The 14770-nt window shown below is 50.6% G+C and overlaps 1 protein-coding gene across 17 annotated transcripts in view; it reads right to left on the bottom strand.

The window, feature by feature from the left end:
• Nucleotides 1-14770, bottom strand: part of PCBP3 (poly(rC) binding protein 3) — a 275831-nt gene that overhangs the window by 181183 nt on the left and 79878 nt on the right. For 16 of the 17 annotated variants that reach the window (XM_043593403.1, XM_043593405.1, XM_043593402.1 and 13 more), the window contains one exon: nucleotides 8351-8386. The exons of the other annotated variant lie outside the window; for it this stretch is intronic. The gene's annotated coding sequence lies outside the window, so the exon portion shown is untranslated. The remainder of the gene's footprint in view (nucleotides 1-8350; nucleotides 8387-14770) is intronic. 17 annotated transcript variants of the gene reach the window in all.

Genomic DNA, 14770 nt, shown 5'->3' on the forward strand with positions numbered 1-14770 from the left:
GCACAGCTACACAGGCACCTTTGAAGCAAGTACCCCCTAATGCTAGGACCACCCCCCCATCAATGATACAGGTGACCCCAGGATCTCAGTCCTCATCTGTGCCGGTGGCTGACAGCTGGCTGCCCCCCCAAATCCCATCTCTCTCCTGCGTGACCACAACTGTGACCGAGCACAGGGCTGCCTGAGGGGACCCCCCGGCCCAGCCTCCCCTGCGGCAGGCGCCAGGCCACCACACGCCACCGCGGGTAGGCCGGCTCCTGCTTAGCACCACTGGGTACGAGGTCCCTCTCCCGGACACAAGCCAGCCTGACCTGGCCTTCCAACCCCGCAAGTTCAGTTGCTGGCCTTCATCGTGCCCTTGCCCCTCCCTGAGGACACACCGGACGCACGTGCATCCGTTTCAGCCGGAGGTCCTCCCGACAGGAGATACACCACTCACGGAATGGCAGGCCACCTGGAGCCCCAGCCGGGACATCCTCCGGGGCAGGAGGCTTCCGGGGACCCAGCCCACCCCCCAGCCTGGCTACACGGAGAAACAACCCTGACCTCCGTGGGTCATCCAGCCCCGCGGGCACAACTGTCGCCCAGGATCGAGCCCCACGACCTCCCCTCAGCTCGGAGCAAGGATCCCAAAAGCCCCTGGGGCATTTCTCCCTCGGGTCGCACACAGAAGTTATTCTGCCCCCACGCCGTAGGCCCTCTTCTCACCGTACACCCGGTTTCCATCTCCCCGGCCGCTCGGCGTCGCTCTTCCTCCCGCTCTGTGTGAGAGAACCCACCCCCGTGAGTTGCTGGCCCCGTGACCACCAGCCCCGGCCGAGCTCTGGCCACCGCTCCTACACGGCAACCACGGCCCCGCAGACTCTCGTCCCGCATGCCCGGCCTCAAGGATCCAGAGAGGCCGCACTCTCTGAATGTGAAGCGTTCAAAGTAGAAAGTTAACAACAGAACATACGGTGGGAAATACCAATCACCTACAAAATGTCAGAACGAAGCCTGGAAATGACAGGCATCTGAATGATTACAGGTCATATCAAAACCAGTGGGGCGCGGTTCAAAGTATCTTGAAAGAACTCTGAAAGCCAAAGTGCATTCATTAGAAAACAAGTTAAATATACAAAAGATGCATTTGAGAAACTAGAAAGGTAACAGTGTAAACCTAAAGAAAAAGAAAACATGCATTAAAATGAGAAATTAGGTTGTGAACAAAATTATGAATGATCGGTATACCGAGAGGGTATTACAACTGGAAGAGTATTAAAAAGTATCAGTAAGATCTACCAGGATTTATTCCAACAGCCAACGCTTGGAATTTCATCAGTGGAATTCTCTACATTAAGAGATGGAAGGAGAAAAATCACAAGACTATCTTAACAGCAGCAACGAACACATGGAGTAAAATGCAACTTTCACTTTTGATCCTGAAAAACAACTTGCAGAAGAGCACCAGAAGCAAGCTTCTGTAACACGAGAGAGAGAGAGCACTGACCAGAGAGCCACAGCGAGCACGCCTCACAGGGAAAGCCTTTGGGCCAAGTCAGGAAGAAGTCCAAACCCAGCTGAGAAGCCTATTGCAGCGAAAGCACTTTGACACATGGCCACGTCCAAATACACTGGAATCCAGGGCTTCCCCATACACTATTCAGTATCAGAGAGGTGAAATGAGAAAAATCCCAATTACAATAACCAGATAACATAAATAAGTTGGAAAAGATTTCAAAAGAGAAAATCTACAGCAAGAAAGCTACATACAGTAACTGAAGACTTGGAACACATGGAAAAACAGAATGCCTTCCTAGATTAGGAAGTGAATACTGTAAATAGCAACTGTTTTCAATTCAAATTAGAGCTTTGATCTACTTGAAAAGAAATCCCAATATGGTTTTTTAAGCATTTATTTATTTAGAGAGAGAGAGAGAGAGCGTGCGCGTAAGCCGGGGAGGGGAGAGGGTGAGAGAGAGGATCCTAAGCAGGCTCCGCGCTGTCAGCACAGAGCCGGACATGGGGTTAGAACTCACAGGCCATGAGATCATGACCTGAGCTGAAATCAAGAGTTGGACACTTAACTGACTGAGCCACCCAGGCGCCTCCTAATGTGATTAATTTCTTAACTTGAAAGTCATTCTAAAGTTCATCTAGCAAGTGAGTAGCCAAGAATAGCTAAAATATTTTTTTAATAATGGGGTTATCGGATAAATATACCATAAAACTAGAATCATTAAAACAGTTGTACCAGCGTGAGTATTAACAGATCAATTAGATAATGCAAAAAGACACGAATATATACAATATCTGCATGTGAGATATACTTCTAGGCCAAAAGTAGCAGCACAAATCATTGGGAAAATGAAGTATTTCTCAACAGTGTTTTCACACTTGTAAGAGAAAATAACTTACACTTTCACCTAATAACATACGTCAAATTTAATCCCAAGTGGATTACACAAGTCAATGCAAAAAGTAAAAACAGAAAAGAAAATGTAAGGACACATTGAAGGCCAGGAAGGGGTTTTCTAAACGTCAAACTGCCCCAAAACACCAGTGCCCAAGTAAAAGGCGAATGACCCACCCGGGGAGACACCCGCTGGCACCTTCACTAAGGCAGGACGTTTACGGAGAAGGAAGACTAAACCAGCCAGTGGCGAAGCGGAGTCCGATCGCACCATGCCCTTCCAGTGTTCTTGGGGACACGGTGTGTTGGTGGGGCCCAGCCAGAAGGACACAAGTGGCAATGACACATTATGCCTCTTTTGAAGTGCATCTCTCCCGTGACCTAGGAATCCTACGTGGACAGATAATGCAATCTTGCCTCAGGAAGAGGGAAAGCTGATTCACGCACAAGGGTGCTCACCTCACTACTACCAACAGCGTGACAGATGTGAAGAACACCCAACCATATTAAACAAAAAGGGGATGACTGATACCTACACTTGACCCTTTCCTTGAAGACCCTTTTCCTTGAAGAACAGGCTTGAACCTCACGGGTCCACCTGTGCATGAATTTTTTTGATAAACACCGTATAGTACTCTAAATGTATTTTCTCTTACGATTTTCTTAGTAACATTTTCTTTTCTCTAGCTTACTTTATTGTAAGAATACAGTACATAACATATACAAATATGTGTTAATCGACTGTTGATGTTACGAGTAAGGCTTCCGGTCACCAGTAAGCAGTTAAGTTCGGGAGGAGTCAAAGTTATGTGTGGATTTTCGACTGCGTGGGAGGTCAGCAACCTTAACCCCTGTGAGTTCAAGGGTTACCTGTACATCCACAGAGTGGGAACTATGTAAACTTTTACAAATAGCGTTCTTAAGGGGTACCTGGGTGGCTCAGTCAGTTGAGCATCTGACTTCTGCCCGAGTCATGATCTCACGGTTCATGAGTTCAAGCCCTGCACTGGGCTCTGTGCTGACAGCTCAGAGCCCGGAGCCTGCTTCGGACTGTTTCCCTCGCTCTCTGCCCTGCCCCCAGTTGTGCTCTGTCTCTGTCTCTCTCAAAAATAAAAACAAACATTAAAAAAATTTTTTTAAATGTTCTTTCTTAAACTTGGTTACACAGAACAACGTGCAGGATGGCATTCAGTTTAAAAGCGGGCCCAGGGAAAAAAAATAATAAAGATACAAAATAAAAGCAGGGCCCAGAAATGTGTGTGTATCTTAATCCCCGAGGCAAAGTTCAGCATGAAAGGGACCAAATGTCTGCAGCAGTGTCTGGTCCCCAGGAGCCCCTGGGCACCGACCATCAGCAGGGCCCTCTCGGAGCACCGGGACAGGGAGGTGACAGAGGGGCTCGCACACAGAGGAGACGACACTCGACTAGCACGCGGGACCAGGACAGTGGGGGCCGGGGGAGCCTGAGAAAGGACACACCACCGGGAGGGGCCACTCTACAGGTCAAGAGCTGCGGAGCTCCAGCTCCCAAGGAGAAACATTTTTACCGGATTCGGGGAGGCAGAGGCCGCGAACGCTGGCCAGGTGGTGAGGATGAAGCCCCACTGGGGAGGACCAGATGGCCATGCAGAGGAGCCGGGCCCTGGCAGGAGCAGAGACGGGAGGGGGGCAGCCTTCGTAACGCTTTTATAACGGTATTTGCTATGTAACCGTTTCATTTTTACTTTGCGCCACATTATAAATGTACAGAGTTTTAAAAACCACAGAATCCACAAAGCTGACGGCGAGCACAGGGCCCTTGCCGTCCCTGTGCCCCGGGCCCTGTGGGCAATCTTTCTGGGTTCTTACCCTCTTTGGTATTTATCTCCACCATCGGATCATTACTCCTCCGTGCCCTCTACTAACTTCCTACTGGGAAACTCGACAATCCCCCTCCCTGGCCCTCTGCCCCCTCCACCCCAAGAGGCTCCAGAGCCTCCTGTACCCCTCAGACCTCTGCAGGAGGTGCGTGCTTCCTGGAGCGACTGAGGGCCTCGTTCGCTGGCTTAGTTTTCTGTGTCTGCATTGCTGGTCTGCCTCCACCCGCCCAGCCGGGGAAGAGCCCCTCCCGATCACTCCAGCACAGCCGCAGACCACCTCCAAGCAAGCCACTCGCTTCTTGCTCCACCATCGGAGCGGCTGCTCCACTCACCAGCATCCCAAAGCCATCCCAGGTTCTCCGTGTTCCAGGGGCCGGCAAGGTGGAGGCTGGGCTCACGGTGCTCCCTGACCCACTGGAGCGCAGCCCCACGTCCCTGCGGACCAGCCCCCTCCGTCGCCCTCAGGCTCCCAGTTCACCCTCCTGGGGACAAGTCAGGGTGGGGGAGGAGGGCCGAGAACCAGCCTGGTTTGGCTTGCTTCCTAAACCGGCTTTCCACCAATTTCCTATTTCAGCCCCATCTTTACTGCCCTCCTGATTTTCAGAGGTACATGGCAATGTCATTCTTGAGACTTGGGGGGGCTGTCTGCCATGCAATCCATCTCCCCGCCGGGCCCCCCAGCACAAGTGTGATCACCCCCGAGCTTTCTGTTTTCAGATCTGCTATGTCCCTCTGTTTGTCCATCTGCTAAGTTCCCCAATTCTGTCATCTCCTCTCAATCTCTTGGTGGCCTCTTCCTTTTAAAAATATCTTACCTGTCACTTTAGTGGTTCTTAAGAAGCAGCAGAGGTCACTGTGAATTCAATCTGCCATTTTGGCTGAAAATCAAGGGAGGAGGTTTTTTTTTTATTTTAAGATGAGAGTTACCGAGTCATGCTGATGCTACTAGAAGTGGCTGCCAGGGACAAGGAACTGAGACCCAGGAGACAGGCGGCCCAACTGAGGCAGGAGCAGAGCCCTGAGCAGCCAGAGGGCAGGGAGACCAGGCGGAGGGCAGGACGGCGGGACTGCAGCTTCGGGAGGGAAAGCGAAGCGCCTGTTTTCTCGAACTGTGAGGCCTGGCCATCGGCCGAGACTGAAATCTGATGAAGTGAGGACGCTGAGAAGAAAGGCCAGATGCACAAGAACTGCCTCCGACACAAGAGACACGGATGAGGGTGTGGGGGCCACCCCAGTCCCTTGGCCAGCGCACAGGGCTACGTCGCCTCCCCGCAGCACACCCGAGACAGGACGGAGGCAGTGGTGTCTGTGGGGTGACGACAAGGGGCACCAAGAAGGACGTGCCGGGGCAGGAGGCCCCTGACGGAGGCGTCCCGGTCGGGGGCTCATCTGCAGTCCTCCTGTCTGTACTCGCTGCAGGTAAGCCTTCCAGTTCTTTCTCATATTTGCCAAATCCTCTCATTCTATAGCGAGAATTGTTATCTTAAGGCAGCACAGAAGAAAAACCTATATAAATCAAATAACCAAGTCGGTATTACAGAAAATAAAAGACCTCAAAGTAAATAAAAATTTCAACTGTTTTGTTCTCATTGCTTCTTAATTTCCTTAAGTGCCCAGTTCTGAGTTGGCAGGGAGTGGGCTCTGTCACTCTGGCTGTGGGAACTCTGTCCCCCTTGCAAAACAGTGGGATTTCAGGGATCCCGGCCGTGGCCAAGCCCAGGCATCACACAGAAGTGGCTTCGCTGTGAAGACTGCCCTTCCCCTCACTCTAAGGAAGTGTGGAAAGTTCTCAGAGACGTGCAAATGGAAAACCAAGTCCTTCCAAAGCTGCCACCTCCCCTGGGAAACGTCCACTGCAGAGGAGCTCTGTTCTGGCTCGTCACACCACCCGGGAACCCCGCGGGAAGGCGCCGCAGGACACGGCCAGGATCGCCCCTGGAGTCAGAGCCGTTTCTGCTCCAACCAGCTCAGTGCGCCCAACGGCTCCCTCCGCACCTGCGGGAGAGGCCACGGGTGCCCTGTGGAAAGCTCACCGCCTGCACTTAAGCAGGCCTCTGGGAACCCCTGGAATCCCAGTCCTGACGGCCCCGCTGCCCCGCTTGTCTGGGCCTCTCAGCCCAGCTGCCCAGGCCTTCTCCAGCGGGGAGCCCGAGATGCTGTGCGCACGAGACGGGGTGGGTAACTCTGGGCCAGCCCACCCCACCCCAGCCTGCTGGTTTATTTCCAGAACTGCAGGCCAGGTTCCCCATTTGCCAGGAGGACAAAGTTGGACAACACCAAATCTAGGCAAAACAGCCCCAGAGCAGACAAGGCGTTGTTTATATGCCTGAATTCCAGCGGCCCTTCCCTTGGGGAGGTCTGTGAAAATTAGATCCAGATTTGCACAATTATAAAGATGGTCCCAAGCCAGTAGGGATTTGGACGTCCTCTAAAAAGAAAGTGGTAAAATGGCGTTAATTTACCAATCCAACACCCAAAGAAAAAAAGACTACCTGACTCGCGGCCCCTACACCCTGCAGAGTGACAACTAGCCTCAAGGTGACCCACCAGGCCCCTGAGGTGCACCCTGTTGCTCTCTGACCTCATCTCCTGCCCCCTCACTCACTCTGCTCCAGCCTCGCCGGCCTCCCCGACGCTCCACGAGCACCCCGAGCACGTCCCTCGCCTTGGCCCGGAGCCCTCCGTGCTCCAGCACCCGCGGTGCTGACTCCTGCCCCTCCTTCGAGGCTCTGCCCAGATGCCCCTTGCCAGGTGGGCCTATCCGAACACTCCCGCTCCTCCTCACGTCTTCCACGGCAGATGTCACCACCTGACACACCGTGGCGTGTTTACTTCCTATATTTCTTTTTGTAAGCCCCACGTAGATATAAGCTAAAGGAAGCTGGGATTTCAGAAGAGCGCCTGGCACGTTTTGCAAATATTTGCCGAATGAATGAAAGAGCAAACAAGGTCTTTGTTCAAGCAATTTGTTAATTAAGGACTTTCCTCTTCTAACATCAGTTAGGACTCCGGTTACCCTCTAGCCCTAGATACTCATGCACATGTGTTTCCTGACTCCTCCCCACCACCACCACCGTCTCTCCTGGGGGGGCTGTTGATGAATCACGGTCCCTGCTGCAGGCCACAGGCTCTGTAAGCTTGGTGGGCTATGCCTGTCTGGCTCTCTGACCAGCTGAGCACAGGACTCCAGGGTGGCTACTTGGGTCTGCCATCAAGACCACCAGAAAGGGCAGACATTGAACTCAGAGCCCGCATCACATCAACAAGTCACCTCCTGCTCATCCTACCATCGTGCAGGGACTCAGGCTCATGAGGTCAGCGGCCTAGGGTCAAATCTTGGTCTCACCACCGACAACACAGTGGCGTCACATAGCTGAGTCCTGGAAAGTGAGCAGAGGGCACTACTCCACAGGGCACTGTGAGGATGGAGTGAGGAATTAGACGGGAAGGATCCAAATCAGCAAAGCTGGCACAAACCAAGCACTTCATAAATATTAGCTACTGTCATGACATTAGGATTCCATGCGAGACTGCTAAAAACCAAATTCCCTGCTGAAAACTAATAGAAAACAACATTTATAAGCTTTAGAAAAAGACATCTTAAGGATTTGAAAGGAATCATTTCAAGGTAAGTTTTGCAAAACTGGAGTCAAGGCCACAAAGAGATGCCCACACAGCGTGGACACACCACTGTGGCCACAGCACACACTTGTCCCTGCCCGGCTGGGCCGCACTGGTGGAGCGTGGGACCAAGGCATGTGTCCCGCACCGCACACTCACCACCGGCCCTCAGGCCCCCTGCTGGACAGTTTGGTCAGGTGAAGTTGGTGAAAGGGGTTTAACAGAAAAGGAGAAAACGGCTTCTTTTAAAATCTTGGTTCTACAAAAGCCAGAAAGAAATCATGCAAATCACTGACGCTGTTGGTGTACTTTGACCTGTCACAGGTCCCCTGTGTGACAGGAAACCTGGCCACAAGGAAGGACAGCAAGACACATGGCTTCATAGGCAAGCGAGACTTTAAAAATCAACTGACGTAGCAAGAATCACTGAGTTTAAAGACATAACCTGTGTAAAGGCATTGTAAGAAGCACTACTTACATGAAACCATGTGAGGATCTCTCTCTGTAGACAGCCCTGTAAACGGGTTAAAAAAATTATTATAATTGGAAATCAGAGACAGAAAATAACCCAAAGAATAATCTATCACCTTAGATGCCAAATTTTACCAACCAAAGGAACTTATTAAAAGAATGTACTCATAAATCAGTTATTTAGGAAGTCAAAGGCAGTTTCCCAGAGAAAAAAATTCCATAAAAGAGGTTAGATTCTAAACTGAGTTTGGAACTTAAGATACCAATAAATGCTCAGAGCCCTAGACCCCAATCCCTGACCCATGGTCGTAAAGCTGATAGAAAGTGTAGATTCTCAATCCCTTGGACCCATGAGGGGTAAGGAGAGGACCGTGGTGGGGTGTAGGCGGGAACCCCAGGCAGGACCACCATGTAGTCTCAGCTCCAAGTCCGAAGAGCACTTCACCAGGACGACAGGACAAGGCGCCCTGCCTGTGCGAAGACGTAGTGTGGAGGTAAGTGGCTCCGCCAGAGGCTCTTACGGGCAGCCCGAGGCCCACGCAGGGATGACTAAAGACCGGAGGAACATTACAAACCCCAGACAGAGGGCGTCCACTTCCAGCCCAGGCAGAAGAAGACAGACCAAATCGACTCTCCAGCCAGACAACGAAAACACAGACAAAAGACATGAGACAAAGCATTTGTGGGTTTTGAGACATGAGACAACAGGCAGCACAGGACAGTGATCCCTGAAGGAAGGACACAAAATATGAAACAATCAAGCGTCCATCAATGGATGAACTGATAAGCAACTTGTAACATATCCACACAACAGGATATTCGACAGCCATTGAAAAAAATGAAGTAATGATACACACTACAACTCAGATGAACCTTGAAAACATTATGCTAAATGAAAGAAATGGTCGTATATTGTATGATTCCATTTATATGAAATACCCAGAGCAGGTAAATCCACAGAGATAGAGAGCAGATTCATGGATGGGGAGAGAGGAAATGGGAAGTGATTACTTAATCAGTGTGGAACATTTCTTAGGGATGAGAAAAAAGTTTTGAAAAAGTCTGAAACTGGGTGGTAGTTGCACAACACTGTGAATGCACTGAATTGTACACTTTAAAATGATTAATTGCATGTTATGTGAATTTCATGCCAATAAGTAAAAAAAAACACAGAATATAATAAGGGAATGTTAGGATCTATTGCATGGCAATAAATTTAATAATATACATGGAACAAATTTTTAGAAGAATCAAGCTATCCAAACTCACTCGAGAAGGTAACAGATAACCTACATGTATTCAAGAAATTGAATTCAAGTTAAAAACCTTCAACCAAAAAATGAGCCCATCCAGATGGCTTCCGTGGTGAATTCTACCAAGTATTCGAGGAAGAAATAATACAAATTCCTTACTAACTCATTCTGAAGGGTGAATGTAAGAGAACACTTCCCAACTCATTCAATGAGGCAGGCAAGTATTAACTTGATACCAAAACCAGAAAAATACACTAAAAGTAAACACAAAATATTTCTCATAAATATAGTTGCAAAAAGTCTTAAATTTTAGCATATCAAATCACATAATCTAGCAAAATGGATTTCAACCCAGAAACGCAATTGGTTTAATACGTTTTTAAAAGTCAGTTTCACAGATTTTGGTTTATATGGATGGACTATAGAAACAGACATAAAAAGGAAAACTAGGTGATTGTCTCAATAGATGCAGAAAAAGCATTTGGCAAAATTCATGATCACTCATGAAAAGAATTCTCAGCAAACCCAGACTGTAAGAGCACTTCGTGCACCTGATAGAGGAGCTGCAGTCACACCACACAGCTAGCATCACACGTTAGGGTGAAAGGGGGCAGGATACCCCCCAGATCAGAAACAAAGCTCGGGATGTCCCCTCTTAGTGCATCTATCCAACCAGATCTCAATCGCACAACGGTGATCTCCCATCAATACAATCTCAACTGAAATCAGAATAGGCTACATGGCTTCTAAAATGTGTATGGAAATATACTGCCTTATTTCAAGATTTATTATAAAGCCATACCCTGGGGCCAGGGACCACACAACCAGGGACAGCCCCTATGCCCTAGGGCCTGCTGAACTTCTGAAGGCTGACCCCGCCTCACCTGGCCCTCCCACGGAAACCATAATAAAACTCCAGCCCATTTTCCCCTCACCTCCTCTGCCTGCTCACTGACCCTGGGGCTCCTCGTGGGTCCTGAGTAGCCTGCCTCCTGTTTCTCGGGACCTGTGGGTATGAGCTTCCTCCTCATGACAGTCATTTCCATGGCAGCCTTTCTTACCATTCCTGATTAAAATAAATCCCAGGTACCCTTGAAAACACACACACACATACATGGCCAATTGATTTGTGACAAAGGTTCCAAGGCGATTGAATGGGAAAAGGAAAAACTTTTTAACAAAAGATGCTGAAACAACTAGATACCATATACAAAAAAAAAAAAAAGATCTCGACATTTTCTTCCCATTCTGTATAAAATTATTTAAACTAGATCACAACTATAAAACTTGTGAAAGAAAGAATAGCAAAAAATCTTACAGACCCCTGGTTTCACAAAGAATTCTTAAGTATGATACAAAAGACATGATGTATAAAAGGAAAAAATGGATAAACTGGATGTCATCAAAATTAAAAATTTTGATCTTCAAAAGACACTTATAAAAATGAAAGTGAAGCTATAGACTGGGAGAAAGTACCTGCAGAACACGTACCCCACAAAGGCCTGCACCCAGAATACATGCAATTCTCGAAACTCAGTAAGAAAACAAACAACATAGGATGTGAGGGCAATCTGGCTGCAACATCTGTCACCCCACTGATCACCAGGGTTGATTCGGCTGATCTGGCTGGCTAGGCGGGGGCCCCCTTCCTCCCTCACCGCTCCAAGTGCGTCCCTCCCGAAGCTGCGCGCTCGGTCGAAGAGGACCACCTTCCCCGATAGAGGAGGATCGTTCTTCGGTCAAGGGTATACGAGTAGCTGCGTTCCCCTGCTAGAACCTCCAAACAAGCTCTCAAGAAAACAAACAACATAATTTCCAAATGGCCTACCTATCTGATCAAATACTTCAAAGAAAACACGGATGGCACATCCGGCACACGGAAAGATGGTCCAGCAGGCGAAGGGGAGAGTGTGCCATGCAGACAGGCCAGCACCTGGCACAGGAGTGTCGTGTGCAGGTCACATGGAGACATTTCCCTCCAAATCCTGAATGCCACGGGAGGAGAAAGTGAAAACACACAAACTTCCAAGAGGGAGACCTAAATGTCAAAAATGGTTGCACCACCTGCTGGCCAGGGACAGGCAGTCGGGTCTGGGTCACATGCTCCTGGCAGCTTGCAGGGCACTGGGGGTGTGGGCAGGGTGGGCACACAGGGAGGGCCTGGGGCCAGAGCACCAACCCCACCGGGCGCTCCAGCTTCAGGCTTCCTGGGGTTGGACCCAGGGGAGCTCTGCTCTTCTCTACTGACCACACTCCCTCCACTGGATTCCCTAAATCCATTTCCCTGTCCTGCCCTCTCCCCTGGGCTCCTGCATCAACTGCCCACCTGAACAAGCAACCAGGATGTCTAGCTCTAAGTCCAAGACCGATCCCTGACGATCCCAAGGTCATCTCACCTCAGGTGCTCACTCCAGTCCTCTGCACCAGCCTCCTGATCCATTCTCCAGCAAGTGCATCAGCTCTGCCTGAGCTCGGCCTCTGACCTACCCCCAACAGCCCCCAGGCCCACCAACTGCCCTCCTGCAGGCTGCAGCCTCCCAACCAAGCCTACCTTCCCTGCAGGCCTTCAGCCAGAGGGAGCTTCAGAGGCCCCACTGTGCGAGGAGTAACACCCGAACTCATCTCCGGGGCCGGGGCGGGGGTGGTGGGGGGCAACAACTCATCTCCGGGGCAGGTGGGGGGGGGGGCAACAGCTGCCACTATTCTCCCCAGCACATCTTCACCCACCCCTTGCTCAGCGCCCCTGCTGCCCTCCCACGTTGCCCTCCCACCACCTGGCCCCTGCTGCAGTCACACTGTGACTCACTGAGCGTGAGCTCAGTCATGCCACCGGCTAGACCACCGCCTCCTCTAAAAGGCCTCCTGGACCACCTGGCAGGCGCTCCCCCACTCCTTCGTGGTCTTCCTGCTCTGACCCACCTGCAGGTACCACTGTATTTTTAATTTATTTCTCTTGATTCTTGTCCCTCACCCCCACTAGAAGAGAGCCCCGTCGTGTCAGGAACCAGGCTACAGGAAGAGCACGTGGAGGCAGGGTCCCTGTACATGTTGGACAGACGGGTGCACATGTGAAGTGACATAAGGACAGACAGGCAGCTGCACGGTGCTGGGACCTGCTGCAGGTCGGGACTCCCCTCCCTGAGGGCAAGACTCCGAAGGCCAACAGGCAGAACTCTAAGTGTGCCGGGAGGCCCAGGACGTGCGTTCCTCTACATGAAAAAACACAGAATAAAATAAAACTTTCCGGATAGCGAGAAAAAAAGAGGGAAGACATTCTTGTCTTGTCGACTGCAATTGAGAGGCCTGCGATTCAGTGACTCAGGAAAAACCACAGAGTGTGTCTGACCAGACGTCAGCCCTCGTTCAGAGTTCAAGGCACTGCAACACTCACGTGCGCGGCCGCCACTGACCACGCCTGGGCCACGTGAGCCACAGCGCAGAGAGCAGGCCCTCTCCAGCATCCCTGGCCTACACGGGACAGCCAGCATCGCACATGCAGCCTCACGCAGCCACGCCAGAATTTTGGCATTAGAAACACATTTTAAAAGCACTGACTAGAAAGGAGGCAAAATTTTACTCCTTTTGTGGATTCGGCCACAGATACAAATATTAGTTATGTTCTTCTTTGAGCCACTATTTCTAATGTTCCTACTGTTAGGTGCAGAGGAGTTTCACAGAGTCTTAGCATTCCAACCAGAGCATCTACCAAGAATGGAAGCCCTCCCTTCCTAAAGGTGGCTCTCCCACAGCCTCCTCAGATCCAAGCTGCCTCCACGTGCCAGCCTGAGAACACCCGGCAGACAACTCCGGGCGGGAGGATGCTCTGGATCCCACTGAGGCCCCCATCCCAACCCGAGGACCCCTGCCGTTTGCCTGTTCCCTCTCCCACAGACACCCACACATGTCCACTTGTCTGAAACCCTCAGTCATCTTCACATTCACATGGACACAGCTGACATTTTACACCAGAGTTTTAATATTCATGTGACGGAATGGCCCAGCCCATGGCCAGGAAGGCAGGGAGATTCCTTGCTGTCCCACCTCACCGGGACCTCACGGGCTCCCCGTAGAGCCACTCCTTCTGACAGGAAGGCACCCCCATCGGAGGAGGATGGGTGAGCAGAGACCAGCAGAACACAGGCAGGGGCCGTGGACCACCATGTGGAATGTTTGAGCCACCACTTCCAAAGGCCACTTAACGGTGACCTGGGACAATGCTGGTGGGTGTGCAGCAGGACGCACTTGGAAATGCAGCTCCCAGAAAGCCACTCATAGGTTCCACATTTGCCAAACAGGAGCTCACACACTGACGGACCTCAATAAAGGAAGAAGAGCAAACGCCCATAATGGGCCATAGCAAAGATCCAACTTCGGGAGGAGGGCAACCTTGACTCCAAATCGCTCCAGATCTGGGGGGGAGAGTATCGCATGAACCCGGCCCCCACAGCAGAAGGAACTCCAAGTTCTGCAGTGCCGACAAGAACCAGGGCTAATGAGGGTTTAAAAGAGTTTCTGTAGGGGGGAGGACGGGCAAGGATGATTCAGCTTCATGCCCATCACAGAATCCACCAATGCAATTATCCTTTCTAAGTAATTATACTCTTGGTGATGGTCTCAGCAGAGAAGAGAAGGAGGTAGCCAGGGCGTTGAACTTCTTTACTCCTCCACCTCAAAAAATAGCATCTGGGGGTCAACGCGCGGTGGTGATGTGGTCAGTAAGGCCGAGGAGCAGAGACCCCAAGAGCCCCTGTATGGTGGGCCTGCCTCGCCTCCTGGCCTGGGACGGCAGGCCCTTTCATCCTGCCGCACACCAAGACTATGAGCTTCCACCTCTTAGAAGTTCAGACTTGTCTCCCAGCACCCACCCCTGCCTGGGGAGGGGATAGTTTTTGTTTCATTTTCCCATTTAATAGATCATACTCCGTGGGTGCAAATACCGATATGCACACGCATGTTTCAATCATTTCAAATTATGTCGATGAACTCTGTTCACTATGAACTTGCAATAATATATAAAAGGATTTTTGTTTCAATCTCAGTTAGTATATGGGGTTATTCAATTAAAATTATAAACTGTTACTTTCACTTCCTTGGCTTTCTGACTGAGTGGCTCTCATTACCAGAATCGGAAGCAGGAAATCTGTCTGGGCTCTCACCAGATACTGAAATCGCCT

Source organism: Prionailurus bengalensis, chromosome C2 (assembly GCF_016509475.1).
Source record: "Prionailurus bengalensis isolate Pbe53 chromosome C2, Fcat_Pben_1.1_paternal_pri, whole genome shotgun sequence".
NCBI classification, from domain to species: Eukaryota; Metazoa; Chordata; class Mammalia; order Carnivora; family Felidae; genus Prionailurus; species Prionailurus bengalensis.